Raw genomic sequence first — 17373 nt, 5'->3', positions numbered from 1 at the left:
TATAAAAGGACACCCACACCTCCATTCCAACACACACCAAGGAGTTCTCTTCTCTCATTCTTAGTTTCTAGAGTAGGTTAGGTAGTTGGGAGTTAGAGTCGAGTCGACCTTGTCTCGGGATTCCGCAGTCGTCATCGGAAGTCGGGTATTAGCTCTTGTATCTTTTCCTTTGACATTTATCAATATAGTTGTCTTCTTTCTTTTCGAGTCAGCTTTACTTTCTGCATTATTTATCTTCTCAAGTTATCTCAGTTGTGTGCAGAAGTAATTCCTCTAGCTTAGACTCTGTATCTTTCTTGTTTATCGGGATCTTACCATACGGGTTTTCTCGCCCGGACTAGGGAACTCAAGTTAGGTCCATAGGTTGAGGGGGATTTCTCTTGTTCGTGACAAGAGAAATCCTAACACTGAGTACGGACGTGGTGTCCGAGCTTAGTGTTAGCTAGAAAGTGTGTTCCACCCCATGTTGCCATTGTGGTAGGCGGCAGGTGTTGACAGCCATGTCTGTCCCTTGTAGTCCACCACGTTCGGGTGCTTTCATAGCAGTAGTGCCGACTGCCGTTGGACTCCCTTCTCATCCCAGTCTGAGTCCTTCCTGAGGCCGCCAAAGTAAGCTCTAGGTTCCAGATAACTAGGTAGAAGCAAGGTTTAATCAAGAGAGTCTAGCTCAATAGTTTAGAAGTGTTTTAGGAGTCTTTCTCGCTCATTGTCCTCCCAACTGCTTACCTCTCTAAGGATTAGAGTCTCCTGTGTCATACGGTCCTTGTTGGCCATTATCTTATCTATCTATCAGGCTTACCCCCACTAAGTTAGTTGGTTGATATCCCTAGTAAAGTTTGTCATTCAATTCTTTGATACTCTTTATCCATAGTGCTTCCCTGAGGAAAATTACGATACCCTAGAATACTCCAAGGTGAAGTGCTACAACGGTGATTCTGTGCGCTTGCGGAATCCATATTCTATTGTGCATAAAAAACACCAATAGTTGTGTGCACGTATGCGAGCTGGAGATGAGGCGTTCAGATTACTTTAGCTCGAGAGGGGCCAAGCAGAGGGGAGAGTTGTGGATTTCTTGAAAAAAAGACCACCAATTTTGGACAGGGGAGACCAAGTTCAGCTGGCGCCGCCGACAGCTTTGGCAGCAAGATGTGCGGGAAAAGGACCCAACCCCTTTTCTCTGATCGCCGACAGATGGGACTCGCATGTCAATCTCACAAAAGAAAATGGATGGTCCCCTATCCTCAAGTAGTCGGGGGGGCATTCCAAATAGAATTGGTGTATGGTCTTCATATTGGGCCTTTCTTTTTCATGGGCTGGATGGAGTGGATCTTGGTGGCTCACTCAAACCTCTCTACAGCACCACAGCAATTTTGTATAAGGCCTGACTTTGAAATGGGTCCAGGCCTTATATCTGCGTGCACCACCTTGCCACGGTGCACACTGGACAGGCCAAACATGATAGCTATGGCCCATGGGTGACGGGCGAGAGCCTGCTGGCCTGTACTCGTACACGTGGACGTCGTCTCACTGCTATCCGGTGGAGCTCACGTTGACATATTTGACCCACAACCCTAACACATGGACCTTCTGGTTTCAGTCAGCACACGTGGCTGTCAGCTACGAATACGTTTCAGCAGAGGAGGGGAAAAGAATAGAACGAAGCAGAAACGGGACGAAGACGGCTCCATTTTCTTGGTGCCGGGCTGCTGTCCTGTTGACGAAGAAAAAACAGAGGGCCCAGCCCCTGGTTATAGTTGACCTCCATGTGTGTGGGAATACGGAAGGAGACACGCTATTGACGGTCTCTATCGACCCATTTTGATCGTCAACTATCGTGCAAAAGTCGAGCATCAGAAGGAATAAATGTTAGCATAGGATAATTATTTGACGAATTCCACAGATGCTAGTCTAAGAATGTGTGCAGGTGAATTCGGGCCAAAACCACGTATAACTAGCATATTATCTAAGGCATAAATCCCCAGACCAAGCACAAGCAAGCCCAAGGGACAAATTGGCCCATTTGGTAGCCACACAAGAGGAGGAGAAGCAGCCCATGCGCATGACACATCATCAATCCAAGGCAATCCCCTCTCGACCAATCAGACGCAAGCATGAGGATTAAAGGGGCCACATGGCAGCCATGCATAAGGAGAAAACTGGGCATCCACTCTTCCTTGCATGAGAGGTCCACATGTCAGTCACCCAGCCAAAGGAGAGGTCAGTGGGCCACTGTTCCTGGCCGGCCGACCACCCTGGTCGGCCGATGGCCCAGTGGGCCCCACTGCCTCAAACTTCCATGTGTCACCTTCCTATTGGCTCTAGAAGACGGTTTAAGGAGGATTGGCTGTAGCACGGAGACGCAAGGCCCCTGGCTCCCTCCTATATATATAAGGGGAGGGGGTGAGAATTAAACACACACACACCACACACATCACACCTTCTTCTCTTGAGTTCTCACTTGAGTGGGAGTTGTCTTAGGGAGTTAGGATTAGAGGTAATCAGGAGGGGCACCGGTAATGGTGCTCTTCTCCAATTTGTACCTCTACACTAGAGTGAGGAGAAGTCGGGGGAAGTGCCGGGCTTGTCGGTGCTCTTCTCCGCTTGTACCTCGACGGATGCTTATTGGGTTGTAAGTGTTCGAGACTTTCTTATTTAGAATTAGAGTTTAGATTGCAAGTTATTATCTCTGCCTTATATTACATGAGTGTATGCTTAGAGTGTAGCATTTGACTCTAGAGTTGGACTCCAGATAGAAAAGGATAACCCTATACGCCTCTAGAGTTAGTAGGGAATAGCGTAGACGTGGTGTCTAGGCTGGACTATACCACTCTGTTGTCTGATAGTCCCACGGTTTGTAGAGGTAGCCGGCAGGTGGTGACAGCCCTGTTCGAGCCCTAGTAATCCTCCACGTTCGGATATCGGATAGAGCACGTATTACTGGAGCTATCGGCTTGTACAAGACGGTCGAAACCAGTAGCTCGAAGTATAACGGCGGCGTGATCTCTTCTTCTAAACATAGATTCTAAATCTTAGTCCTCTCTATCCTATCCTTCCCACACCAGTGTGTGTGTCCTTGGACAGCCCGAACCCGTAGATAGTGTACTCACGTTCCCTAGTGGATACGATACCCTGGAATACTCTTGGGTGAAAGCTACAGCGGTATCCATGCGCTTGAGGATTTTACCCGCACGATAGGAAGTATGTGCAGTAATTGGAAAGAGCTTTGAGCTGACTTTTGTCACTCGTTCTCTTGCGATAAATACATAAACTCCCTACCGATAGATATCCTCGACTTCATGCAATTAAAGGAGGAGTCCATAGGTGTAGCTTGGGCTAGATTCTTACGCATTTTGGCGTCTAGCCCAGACTTGTCTCTACCCGAGGATGTATCATTGAACATCTTCTGCTCGGGTTTAGGCATGGAATCTGCCCTCAAACTCGTCATTGCCGCCGGAGGTTTGTTTGCTCAGAAAACTCCAACGGAAGGAAGAGAGATCTTAGATTTTCTCGTAGAAAACTCTTCATTCCCTACCAACCACAATGAACCCATCCAACAAGAGTGCAAGTCGCACCAAGAGGGGCTTCCAACAGCTGAATCCAGTCCTTCAACTTCTACTTCCTTAGATTCAGCCGTAGAACTCACGCCCGACCCATGAACAATGAAGGAAGAAGAAATTCAACCTTCGAAGTCCTAGTTTCAATTCGAGGATGAACCTTTAGGAAACATCCGAAACACCTCGAATCATCTTAGACATGATGAGCCTATGAAATTGATGTGTCTTTATGAGACCCTCGATATAATTTCCCACCATACACCCGCAATTGATTGGTCAAAGGAGGCAAAGCGTGCTTCCGAAGTGATTCGGATTAGCCCAACCTCTGCAACCATCACTTGTTCTATGAAGGGAAAAATTGTAGAAGCTCTTCATGACCCTGCTGCTGAGGTTTGCATCTTACCCGAGTGCCTTTTGGATACTCTTGTGGGTAACAAGCTTTTAACCCTGACCGACAAATACTTTAAAAGTCCATCCGGACTGTACTTTGAATGTCGGGGGATTGCATGGGACGTGCCTATCACCATAGACAAAATCGAGGTGCATTTAGATTTTCACATCTATGATATCCTCGATTTTGATCTTCTCCTAGGCCTCCCGCTAGAAAAACTTTTGGCATCTCATGGGAGCCTAGATGAAAAGCTTTGGGAGACCGGCTCTGCCACTGCTACTCCTTGTTTAGAAAATTTTCTGGCAAAGCCTCTTCCCGAGCAAAACCCGCTTGAGGAGATAATGTATACATCTCTGTTCATATCATCCGAGCCCATTCTCTTGGGAGTTCTAGAATCCTCTGAAGAATACGACTCGGAGGGTGGCCTTCACTCTTGTGAAGATGAACGATTATCATCATCCTTGACCGAGTTTGAGCCTCTTCCCGATGGCCTAGAAACTGTTGTTCTCGACCTTGATCGAGGTACAACTATGATCTTTCACGACAAATCTCCTGAGATGGAGAAATCATGGGCCAAGAAATTTTGTGAGGCGCCGACTCTGGAGTCCGAAAAAAAGGATTCCACAAACGAGCATGGGAGTTTCACCTTTGACATACCATGTAAACCATGCTCATTAAATGCAACTCCAGAGTCAGGCATGCTTAGTGCACCGTGCACACACGAGGACTACAACCACCTTACGGTCCTCTTCTGCAAAATCTTCAGAAGGTTGGTTGTAGATGTATATGTTTATCGTAAATATTGCAGATTTCGTGAGTGCACCATGGCACTAACCTTGCAGCTAGCTTCAACAATTGGTGTTCAAACAATGACCCATCACCAATTATGGCTGCTAGAGTTATCATGGTCGAGCTTATGACCAGAAACAAAGCACTGCCTGGAGATAGCCCAAACTATTATTTATTTACTTATTTGTTTCCCTTTCAATAAAAGCAAGAGCATCTTCTAGAACATAGTTTTCCTTTGGGTATTTTTGGTCGCTAACCTTTCCAGGGGAAGATCAAGAAGAATGACGGATAAGCAACACCTATGAATATGAGAGCTACACCGACTACAACACCTCGATGTGCCTTGATTAAGGAACAACTACAGAAGGAGACTTGAAATCCACACACTTGAAGTTTTGCAAACTCCAAGTGTGGGTGGAGGTATGTGAGTACCCCAAAGTAAGTTCTTTCCTCAATTCATATCATGTCTTGGAATTTGTGTATGTCCTCGCATCTTGCTCTATTAAAAAAATGAAAAAAATAAAAAAAATGAGAGGAGTTGCCATGGTGACAATATTATCTCCATCAACAAAAACGTTGTGGTGAGTACACTCAATGTTCTGCTTTTGACATTAAACAAAGTGTTGGTATTTCTTAACTCCTACAGAGAAGTCCGCAAGTGCACGGAAATACCATTGTAGCACTTCACCCGGGAGTATTCAGGGTATCGTATTTTCCACAAGGAACGGAGGTGTAAAGGTCTTTGAGCTAGTTCACCCACGAGAACAAGAGGTAAGATAGCCTAGGTGTAACACCCGGTTTATAAAAGAACATAAACCGAGCAATCATATACGTGCCAGGATCAAGTCACACGTATATACAACAGAATGAACAGTATATCATAGCACATATCACGTAAAAAGATATAATAAAGCGAATACGAATGTTATTTATTACAATAATGACGAAAATGTCTGATACAGCGGAAGCGAAATACAAAATACGATAAAGCTCTCCGAAGCTGAAGCAGGGCGCCACAGGGACGTCGACTGGGAGACGAAGCACCTAGAAGTCCTCGTAGTCCTGGTAGCGCTGGACGAACTCCCTCGTGTCGGCAGGTACTGAGCAGCAGTAGCGTAACCAAGAGGAAAAAGTAGAGAAGAGGCAAGGGTGAGTACACAACTTGTACTCAACAAGTATAACACAAACTATGAGGCTCTAGGCTGGCTGACTCAACTGCATTAGCTTTTAAGTGTTGGCAAATTTTTAATAACGCTATTTACTACGAGTTGATGAATTACCATTAACCCAGTTACATAGTAATTAATCAAGTTTAATCATGTAACTACTGAGAAACCAAACCAAACCAAGCCACCAAGGTAACCCCGAGAAGCACCTCCCTCGTCGGAAGGAGATAACTTCACTAATCAAAAGGAGGATCTGGGCCGCTCATAACCGTGAGCACGGCTAGTATACCAGTTTTACACTCTGCAGAGGTTGCACATCTTTTCCCACAAGTCGTGAGCTACGCCAGTTGTTCATCACACTTCCTTAGGTGAGATGGCTAGCGACTCACTACGAGGCCTTTACAAAGAATCTCGTTGGTAGGGAGTAACCGCGAGAGTTAGGTCGGCGACGATGGGGCCCACCTCCGGGGGTACAAGCACAGGAGCGCAATCCAAGCACAGACCAAGCCGGAGGAGCAGGGACCATTGAAGCTTACTACTCTTGCCCCGCAGGTAAGTTACTCCAAACCAAAAAGATCTAGTTATTACGCCAAGTCTATCCCATTCTAGCCTTGTGGTAGCGCTGTTGTCCCAGGTTGTCGCTCTATGAACCGGTCCTTATGGAGAGTGGCCAACCAGGCAGTAAGCACCGTGCTGGCCCCCTAAACCATGTTTCTAAAAAAACATCTTTTAACGAGAAGTGAGCCACTCAAGCCACACAGAGTGCCACTCTCAGAATTAAGTTCGAGTAAACCATTAATCAATTTAATTAAAAAGGACCAAAGTGTGTTATAGCGCAGCAACCTAGCACAACTAACCAAAATGCAACCCAAAGGATATATATAAAGGATATAAACTGGCTAGGAAATCCTTAAAGGCATACAGTATTAAAATGCAGTATGAAATTGTAATTAAAGTGATAGGTTGTTCATGTTATACTTGCCTTCCTCGTACTGCTCCTGCTGCTGCTCAAACTGATCCGAAGACGGCTGCTCCGGGTACTGGTACTGAGGCTCCTCAGATGGATCAACGTCTACTCACGAACACATGGCCAAAACAATGCACAATAATAAGCATACAAGCAAACATTAACAAAAACTAAGAAACAGTACATCAATACATAAAAACAGCACACTAAACTAGTCTAATACTGTTCTACGCGTTACAACGATCGCGTGGATATAAAGAACGCTAAAAACGGAGCTAAAACGCATTTTCTGGGCTAAAAACAAGTTCTAGGGGCTTATTTGTAATAAAACTGAAGTTCCAGGGGGCTTTCTGCTAAAACCGAGGGCTAAAACGAAAATAAACTAAAACTCTGGGGTCTAACTCGCAAAAAGAACTAACCTGGACGGCGGGTTCAAAATCTACAAAGCTCAGGGGCTAAAGTGCTAAATTATGGGCCTGACTGTAAATACTTTTGAAAGGCATAGGACTGCGGGTTGATTACTCAGAACTCGGGGGGCTCTTTAGCAAAAGGGTAAAGCCGAACCGGTATCTACGCTTATGGGCCGTTAGATCGGAATCGGGCGGTTTGGATCTAAACGTGGGGCGATCTAATCTAGTGCGTCCATTGTGGATCGGGCGGCTGGGGTTCAATCCGCGCGGGGAAGCGGCGGCGCCCGACCGCCGGCGGTTCTGTCCGCGGCGGCGCAGCGCCAGGCTCGCTGGAGCTCGTCGAAAACGAAGGCCCGGGGTCAAATCGACCCGGTTTTGGATCGGATGGCATCTAAGCGACAAGGGTATTCTACTGGGGCCAAAATCGGGGCTCTGCAGTGGTCAGGGCGGCGCTGGGCTCGGCGGCGGCGGGTTGGCGCGACGAAACACGCCGGCGAGCGGCGTTCTGGGCTCGAGAAGAAACTACTGGCCATGACAGCTAGTGCGAAAAGACGAGAAGGGGGTACTGATGCTCACCACGGCTTGGAATTGAGCAGACGGGCTGTGCAGGGCGGTGGCGTCGCGGACCGGCGGCGAGTCGCGGGCGGCCTTCGGGGAAGTCGCTGCAGAGGGGAGGTCCGGGCTCCTGGGCTCCACTGACCGGCGCGCGGTGAAGCTGCGAAGGAGATGCGGGGTTCAGGGCGGCCGGAGTACCAATGGAGTTGAATAATTTCGACGGCGGAGGTGCTCACCGGAGGGCGGACCGTGGAAGAAATTCCGGCGAGGGGCGGACTGGAAATCGAAGGCTGCGGGCTTGGGAAGATCCCAGGGAACGAGGCGGAGCTTTTGCGCGGCCCTGCGGAGGCTTGAAGGCGGCGGAGCGGCGAGTCCACGGTGGTGCAGGCTCTGTTCCGGCGCGGGGGTTGCGGGGTTGGCACTAGGGTTTGAAGGTGGCGGCGCTGGACGGGATGAGACGCAGGGAGGTGCGGGGCGCCGTTTATAAAGCGGCCCGGTGATCTTGGGAAAGCGTGCCCCAGAGGGAAGCCTCACCGGGGATCACGGAGCGGAGGTTACGGCCGGACGCGGGGGAGGCGGAGGAGGGAGACGGGGCTGACAGGGTGGCCCGGTCTGTCAGCGGCGCAAGCGCGCGGCGGGCGGGGCTGAGCGGCCGTGCGGGTTGGGCCGCTGCGAAGCGGGGCGCGGGGCTGGCGTCGCTTGGGCCGTGAAAGCTGGGCTGAGCGGGAAAGAGGGAGGCGGGCTGGAGCTGGGCTTCGGCGCCTGGGGTCTAGCTGGGCCGGGCGCTGCTGGGCCGCGCGGGGTTCGCCTGGGCCGAGCGAACCGGGCCGGGGGAGTGTGGGTTTGGGCCGGACTAGGGAGAGAGGCTGGGTCTTGGGCTTTGGTTTGCTATGGGTTTGGGTTTTGGGTTTTGTTTTCTATTTCTATTTTCTCTTTCTTTTCTATTGATAAACCAATCAAAGTTTGAATTCAAAGTTGAATTTGAATTCAAACCACACTCAAACAATTAAAAACTATGCACCGGCATGAATGCAACACAAAATTTAAACCTATGATAAATTTTAATTAATTAGGAACAAAAATTAGATTAAATGCCAACTAAACACAATAAACCTTAGAAAATTTAACTAAAGCCAATTAAATTTATTGATAAATACTGAAATTTAAATTAGGGTGTTACACTAGGCAGCATGGTTTATCTAAGGAAAAGGATCAAGGCTGGCTACGCTCTGCTGCTTTTTATTTACTTCGGGCACCGGTCTGACCCTGGTCTGCCAGGGACCTCCAGTATTGCTCTATGTCGAACCCAGGCGGGGGGAGTACACTAACCACACAGATTGTCTCCGTAGCGGATGAACAGGGCTGTCACCACCTGCCATCTACCCCACAATGCAAGCTGAGCTCGAGACAAACAAAGGTAATCTATGGCCTAGACACCACGTTTAATCCTTCGATTACTACTCTAGCAGCGATCAGTGTTTTCCCGTCTTTATCAGGGGCCCTCTACTAGAGTATCTGTCGCAAGGACGGACGATGAACCCGCAAACGAAAAACAATAGTGAATAACTTTACCAAGAACATAACCAAAAGCTAAACTCAGGTACTTACTCAAATGATTCGTACCTGTCGAGGTACAAGCAGAAGAAGGATACCAACAAGTCCGGCACTCCTCCACACTTCTCCTCACACACTCTCTATCCTAATCTACATCTTTTCCCCACCAAAGTGTATCTTGTATTGTGTTGTTGTCTTAAATGGGGGGCTCTCCTCCTCCTTATATAGCCTCTCCAAGGGTGAACCCACGGTTAGACTTGCGAGGTGACACTATGCACGTCCGGGATGGATGTAGGGGAGCCATGGGAGATTGCTAGAGAAAGCTAGGCCTGAACGGGCCCAGAAGGGGGTCAGCCGAACCAAGGGTTCGGCCACACCCTTGCTGAGGCCGTTTGGGCATATCTTCGGCCGACACACTCCTTGTGGGATCCTTATGTAGATTTCTGGGTGCATTCCTGGAGATATGTGGGTTTGGCATGTCATTTGGGCCCTAAGATCCTTGTGCGCACCGCTGTTGTTTGTCGGAAGTGTCTTTTCTCTTGGGCTTGGGCTAATTTGCTTCAGGATGTGGGCCCTCTAATTCTCGTGCTCGCGTAGAATGCTCTGATGTGTAGTTTTCCCTTTGTATGAGCACGGTTTTCACCCGTATGCAGACATGGCTTCCTGTAAACAACGATTCACCAAAACTTGTGGAAATGATTAGTATCAAAGTCCTAATTCTAGTTTGGTGTTTGTTTTGGCACAGATCTTTGCAAGAGTTGACGGTCAATTTTAGCACTTAAGGACCGCCAACACACAGCCCTTCCCGGTGGTCGCCCGAGGATCACCAGGTTCGTGCTCATGCCTATCTCTCTTTGAATAAAGCTCAACCATGCTTCCTTGCTCCCTTTATCTGTTCTTGTATGCTCTAGTTTGGATGCGTGTTCGAAAACACATTCACAGGCCTTTTAAACCAAGCATGGTGTTTGGGTTAAAATGTCTTCTTTGGTCAAACTGACATGGTGTCAAGTTTGACTGATGAACTCAGAGTTAATACTTGTATAGATGTTGGTTGCATATATGGACTAACCCCTGCAGAAAAATCAAATCCAATTAGGTGAGTCATCGAGCTGAATTCAAATGGAAAGGTAAGACAAGGTTTTGGATTAATGTTGCACAACATACTCATGTTGATGCAATCTTAGTTCATCCTTGCTTGAGTAAGTATCGTGGTGAGATTAAATTTTAGTTTCAATAAATTTTAGGAGCTCCCTGGTTCTTAAAACCGGTAGAGCTATTAGTTTATTTCCATATTTTTGTTTTTGAATAAGTGTTGGCAGTCCTTAGCCTTATAGATAAATCTGCAAGCGTACGGATACCGATGTAGCTTTCACCTTGGAGTATTCCAGGGTATCGAATCCACAAGGAACGAGAAGTGTACTATTAGTGACTCTTGTTTATCTAGGTGATATGACTAGAGTGAAGATGTCCAGATAAGATAGGCAGATGTAATCTAACATCGTCTTGCTAACTACTCCTAACAAGAATACTTGACTTGTACTCTAGTTGCTTCGGCGGCCTCAGGGAAGGACTTAGAAAGGGATGAGAAGGGAGTCCAACGGCAGTCGCCAACTACTGCTATGAAAGCACCCGAATGTGGTGGACTACAAAGGACGGACAGGGCTGTCACCACCTACCGTCTACCACAGCGGTTCCGTGGGGTGGAACACAACCCAAGGTAATTATCAAGCCTAGGCACCACACCTACACTATCAAGTCACTGACTTCTGCATCATGTTAAGGCAAGAAGAAACCCCAAATGGATAGAACTTGCTACTCACACAGACAAGGGATCCCACAACTAGAGAGACCAAGTATTCAAGTAAAGGAGAGAAAACAATATTACCGATGAAAGAGGAGGAAATTACTCGAACCAAAGCTTCATTCCTCGGAGGCACAAAGTTGGAGAGGGGCCGACACTCTGGCACCTCTCCGGACTCTCACCTCGCCTCTCTCCCTATTTTCTAATGCTATGTGGAACATTAAACTTCGCTTTGGACTTGCTCCAATTCTCCGTGCTTTGGAAGTGAGGTGTGGGTGAACTTTTATAGCTCTTCCAAGGCGGTGCTGAAGCTAGCGTGCACTTTACGCAAGTAGGTCGGTGTTGGCGCTCCTTAAGTACCCATTTTATCCCTTATTTACCCTTGATAATGGCATGAATTTAATATCAAAATCACTAACCATCCTAACCCCGGCCTAATTATTGGTCATTTTCACATTTGCACATATATTTTGGAGGAACTTCGTTTTTGCAGGTTTTTGGCCTATTTTGGAGCATGAAATGACGAGGCCCGTGATCGAGTGCTAACACTGTAACACCCGGTTTATAAAAGAACATAAACCGAGCAATCATATACATGCCAGGATCAAGTCACACGTATATACAACAGAATGAACAGTATATCACAGCACATATCACAAATAAAGATATAATAAAATGAATACGAATATTATTTATTACATTAATGACAAAAATGTCTGATACAGCGGAAGCGAAGTACAAATACGATAAAAGCTCTCCGAAGCTGAGCAGGGCGCCACAGGGACGTCGACTGGGAGATGAACGCCTAGAAGTCCTCGTAGTCCTGGAAGCGCTGAGCGAACTCCCTCGCGTCGGCAGGAACTGAGCAGCAGTAGCATAACCAAGAGGAAAAAGTAGAGAAGAGGCAAGGGTGAGTACACAACTTGTACTCAACAAGTATAACACAAACTATGAGGCTCTAAGGTTGGCTGACTGAATGCATTAGCTTTTAAGTGTTGGCAAAATTTTATTAAAGCTATTTACTACAAGTTGATGAATTACCATTAACCCAGTTACATAGTAATTAATCAGAATTAATTATGTAATTACTGAGAACCATACCAAAACCATACCAAGGTAACCCCGAGAGGCACCTCCCTCGTCGGAAGGAGACAACCCCACTAATCAAAAGGAGGATCTGGGCCGCTCATAACCGTGAGCACGGCTAGTATACCAGTTTTACACTCTGCAGAGGTTGCACATCTTTACCCACAAGTCGTGAGCTACGCCAGTTGTTCATCACACTTCCTTAGGTGAGATGGCTAGCGACTCACTACGAGGCCTTTACAAAGAATCTCGTTGGTAAGGAGTAACCGCGAGGGTTGGATCGGCGACTATGGAGCAGGTCTAGTGGGCGTCATCGACGAGGCCACTCAGTACGAGGGACATAGAAGCTTACCACCCTTGCCCCGTCGGTAACTTACTCCAAACCAAAAAGACCTAATTATTACACCAAGACCGTCCCATTCCAGTCTTGTGGTAGCGCTGTTGTCCCAAGTTGTCGCTCTATGAACTGGTCCTTATGGAGAGTGGCCAACCAGGAAGTAAGCACCGTGCTGGCCCCCTAAACCATGTTTCTACAAAAACCATCTTTTAACGAGACGTGAGCCACTCATCCACACAGAGGGCCACTCTCAGAATTAAGTTCAAGTAAACCATTAATCAATTTAATTAAAAAGGACCATTAAGTGTTATAGCGCAGCAACCTAGCACAACTAAACAAAATGCAACCCCAAGGGATATATAAAGGATATAAAGTGGCTAGGAAAGTCCTTATAGGCATACAGTATTAAAATGCAGTATGAAATTATAATTAAAGGTGATAGGGGGTGTTCATGTTATACTTGCCTCTCTCAAAAGTTCTTCTGCTGCTCAAACTGCTCTGAAGATGGCTTATGGTACTGGTACTGATGCTCCTCCAGTAGCTCAACGTCTACTCACGAACACATGGCCAAAACAAGGCACAACAATAAACATACAAGCAAACACTAACAAAAACTAAGAAACAGTACATCAATACATAGAAACAGCACACTAAACTAATCTAAAACTATTCTACGCGTTACAACAATCGCGTGGATATAAAGAACGCCTAAAACGGAGCTAAAACGCATAATCTAGGCCAAAAACAAGTTCTAGGGGCTTATCTGCGATAAAAACTAGGTTCCAGGGGGTTTTCTGCAAAAACCGAGGGTCTAAATGTAATTAAACCTTAGTTCCAGGGTCTAACGTGCAAAAATGGCAGGTCTGGATGGCGGGTTCTAATAGGGAAAAGCTCAGGGTCCTATTCGTTAAAAACCGGACCTAACTGGAAATATTTTTGAACAGGCTAGGACGGCGGGTTGAATTCAAGGAAGGGCAGGGGCTCTTTAACAAAATTACCAGGCTGAACCGGTATCTTCAGATAAGGGCCGTTGGATCACGATCTGACGGATCAGATCGGATCGGGCCATGATCTAATCGTGACCGCTGGGCTCGGATCGGAGGGCCCTGGGAGTTTGGGCGCGTGGGGCGGCGGCGGGACTCGCCGGAGCGCGGCTCCGCGGCGGCGAGTTCGCCGGAGCAAGCCAAAATGGCGCTCCCATGCATGGTTTGCCCCGGGATTTGGCCTAGGAGCTCGAGAACGGCACGCGTGGTCCACCTGCGTGCTCAGGACGGGGGATTGGAGCTCGGGACGGCGTGAACATGGACGGCGGCGGCTCTGCACGGAGACCCTCGCCGGCGAGCGGGTGCTCCGGGGACTCCAGGGCTACGGCATACCTAATCTAGCGCAAAAAGGCTTGGGATGGCCTGAGGGTGCTTACCGAGGGTCGGAACGGGCTGGTGCAGCCGTGCATGGCGGACGGCGACGACGTCGAGCGGCGGGTCGCGGGCGGCGCTCGCGGAGGTGGCCGCTGAAGGGGTGCACCAGGCCTGCTGACCCACGAAGGAGGTGCGCACGGGCCCTGTGAGGGTACACAAGGGGTCAGAATGGCCTGGGCTTCGCCGGCGGCAAGGAATCACGGCGCGGATTGAACTCACCAGAGTTGGAGCTCGGGCACGATTCCGGCGAGGCAATGGCCTAGGGCCGGTGCAGGGGCCGCAGGAAGTTTTCTGGGGCCATGGCGGAGCTAATTCGGTGGTTGGCCGGGGCTAGGAGGCAGTGGAGCAGCCGGCCCGCGGCGGTGCAGCGCTCTGCTCTGCTCTGAGTTCGGAGGGCAGCGGCGGCCAGGGTTTGAGGCGGCTGGAGAGGTGGGGATGGGTCGCAGGGGCCGCCGTGTGGAGGTTTAAAGGGAAAGCCAGGGTCTCGGTGTGCGGGCCCGGGACGGAGAGTTCGCCGGAGATCTCGGCGTGATGGTTGCGGGCGCTGCGCCAGCGGGGAAGAAGGGGCTGGCGTGTGGGCCCAGCGTGGCAGCGAGAGAAGTGGGGCGCGGGCGGGCGAGCGCGCTGGGCGAACGGGGCGCGTGCGAGCGCGCTGTCGTGCGGGCCCAGGTGAAAGGGCGTTGGCGCTGGCGCTCGCAGTGGGACGCGGGGTGGCTCGCTGATCGGTGGGGCCAAGCGAGCAAGGGTGGTGTCGCGTCCGCGCGGGCGTTTGGACTCGCTGGCGGGTGGACCTGAGGTGTGTCATCGCGCGGAGCGGGACTGATCGGCGTGTGGGCCGAAGCGGGGTAGGCCGGGGCGCGCGCGAGTTGCTGGGCTTGCGGGGCGAGCTGGAGCAGGCCAGGGAAGGAGGCCAAGGTGCTGGGCCAAGGCGCTTGGGCTGGGTTTGCTGCGGGAAAATGGGACGTGGGCCGGACGCGTGGAGATTGCCTGGGCTGACGGTTTGGGCTAGGAAGAAGGTTTGCGGGTTGGGCTGCTGGGCTGAAGGCAAGGAGAGGGAGAGGAAAAGCTGAGCTAGGTTGCTGGGTTGGGTTGGTTTCAGAGTTTCTATTTTCTAGTTTTCCTTTCTCCTTTTCCTTTCCTATTTCTATTCCTTTTCAAACTCAACTATTTGAATTCAAAAACAACTTTGAATTCAAGCACCTATGCACTCAAACCAATAAAACAAATGCATCAGCATGTATGCACAAACAAGTTAGCCCTAAAAATAAATTTTAATTATTTGTGCAACAAAATTAGGTTAAATGCAATCTAAGCCAATTAAATCCTTAGAAAATTAAATAAAGCCAATTAAATTTATTATTAAATACTGAAATTTGAATTAGGGTGTTACAAACACAGAGAAAGACAAAGGCCAAAGCCCAAAGGAAGGACCAAATTCCATGTTGATTCGAAGCCCATTCATGCACATCCGTCCTCCAAGAGAGCCCAAAGGACCAAGCCCACGAAGATGAGATCAAGATACTTTGAGATTAAGCAAAGCAAATGAATATTTAAGGAAGGATTCGCTATCCTATCCTTTCCTTGAAGATATCTCCAAGATAACGACGTCCAAAGGGGTGCAATCGTGAAGGACATAAACTCTAAAAGATGCGAGGAGTCTACATGCGAAAGATGAGACCGAGGCTGACCCGAAAGAGGGTAGGCCAGCTGGCCTAGGCCCACGAGCCGGCCGGCCGGCCTAGCCTATTTCTGAGGCGGTTCGGCCTCCCCTTCGACCGGTGGCTTCCTCGGCTCATAAATAGCTCGCACCTTATTCAACTCGGGGCATCCATCCACCCAGAACTCGACGAAAACCTAGGGCCAAGACCGGAGGGAGACGACGGCCGCCGCAAGTCTTCGAAGTTGTCTAGGAGATGGCTTAGGCCAACCCTAGCCACCATGGCCTCCCTGCGTGGTTGTGTCATGATGGAGTTCATGAGCTAGTTGGAGTCGTCGATGGTATGTACTCGGTGGTGACGATCCAAACGAATCTATTATGTGAATAATGTCTTCATGTCATCCGATCTATTTAGCGATCAAGTATCTCCTGGGTTGACGCTTGGGAGTACCTCTTTTGTTGATTTCTCTCTTTCTTTGGTGCACTTGTTCTTAGATCTATTCTTAAGATAGGTCACTTAGGGTGTTCTTGTAGCCCTGGCTAGGGGTTCATGCCGGACATACCAAAGGGGTTCGACACATCTTCGTGCTCTGAAACTACTCTACCAATAGGGAGCGCTGTGATAGGGCGTGGCCTGTGTAAGATTTGGGGTTTCGAGGGTCAATTTAGAGGTCAAGATTTAAAGAGGCTTTGGATGAGATGCATGTTGTGCTTACTCGTTTAGCTAGAACTACAACTAGAATGCGTGTGATAGAAGTAAAAACTGGAAAGATCCGAGGGCTGACGTGCAAAAAGACCTGGGCTGGACGGCGGGTTCTATTTCCAGAAAGCTCGGGGGCTAAAATGCTAAAAACTGGGCCTAACTGGAATTACTTTTGAACTACATGGACTGCGGGTTGAAAACAAAGGAGTCCAGGGACTCTTTTGCAAAATCTATAGGCGTTGACCATTTTCTGGTCTGGTTGACCTCGGCCCTATCAGATCGCAGCCGTCGGATGCCGATCCGGTGGTTCAGGACGCGAGGCGAGGGCTGCGGTGGTGCGGGTCGCCGGTGTGCGGTGTCCGTGGCGGAGCGCCGCCGGACTTCACCAAAACGGTGTTCCCGGGGTCGTTTCGGCTCGTGTTCAGGTCGGGGAGTGAGTGTGCGCGACGGCGAACTCATCCGGGTGCACTAGGGGGCGCGTGGGGGCTCTGGCGTGGCACACAGCAGTGCCGGGCGGCGTTGTGCGGCCGCAGGCTCGCCGGCGTGCGATGCCCGGGCACCTAGGGTGTGCCATGGGCCCTAAAACCTAGCGCAAACAGAGCAGGGGGGACGCTGGTGCTCACCGAGGCTCGGAAGCGAGCAGGAAGGCCGTGCAGCGGCATCGGGTCGTTGACCGGCGGTGGTGCTCGACGGAGCTCGCAGAAAAGGCCGAAGTAGTGCGTCCCCGGGCGTCTGGAGTCCGCGGATCGACGCGGGAGGATGCTGTGATGGTGCAGCGGGGGTCAGGATGGCCGGAACTTCAACGGAGACGAGGAATTGCTCGGAGATGGCCTCACCTGCGGCGGCAGAGCTGTGATCGATTCCGGTGAGTGCAGGGTGGAGGCCGAGGGCAGGAGGCTTGGGGCCGGTCCAGGGCACGTTGCGGAGCTCCTGCGGTGGTCGGCAGAGGCTGGGAGGTGCGGGCGTGGCGTGTGCATGGCAGCAC

This window comes from Panicum virgatum, chromosome 6K (assembly GCF_016808335.1).
Source record: "Panicum virgatum strain AP13 chromosome 6K, P.virgatum_v5, whole genome shotgun sequence".
NCBI lineage: Eukaryota > Viridiplantae > Streptophyta > Magnoliopsida > Poales > Poaceae > Panicum > Panicum virgatum.
Note: the sequence above shows the minus strand (reverse complement) of the source record.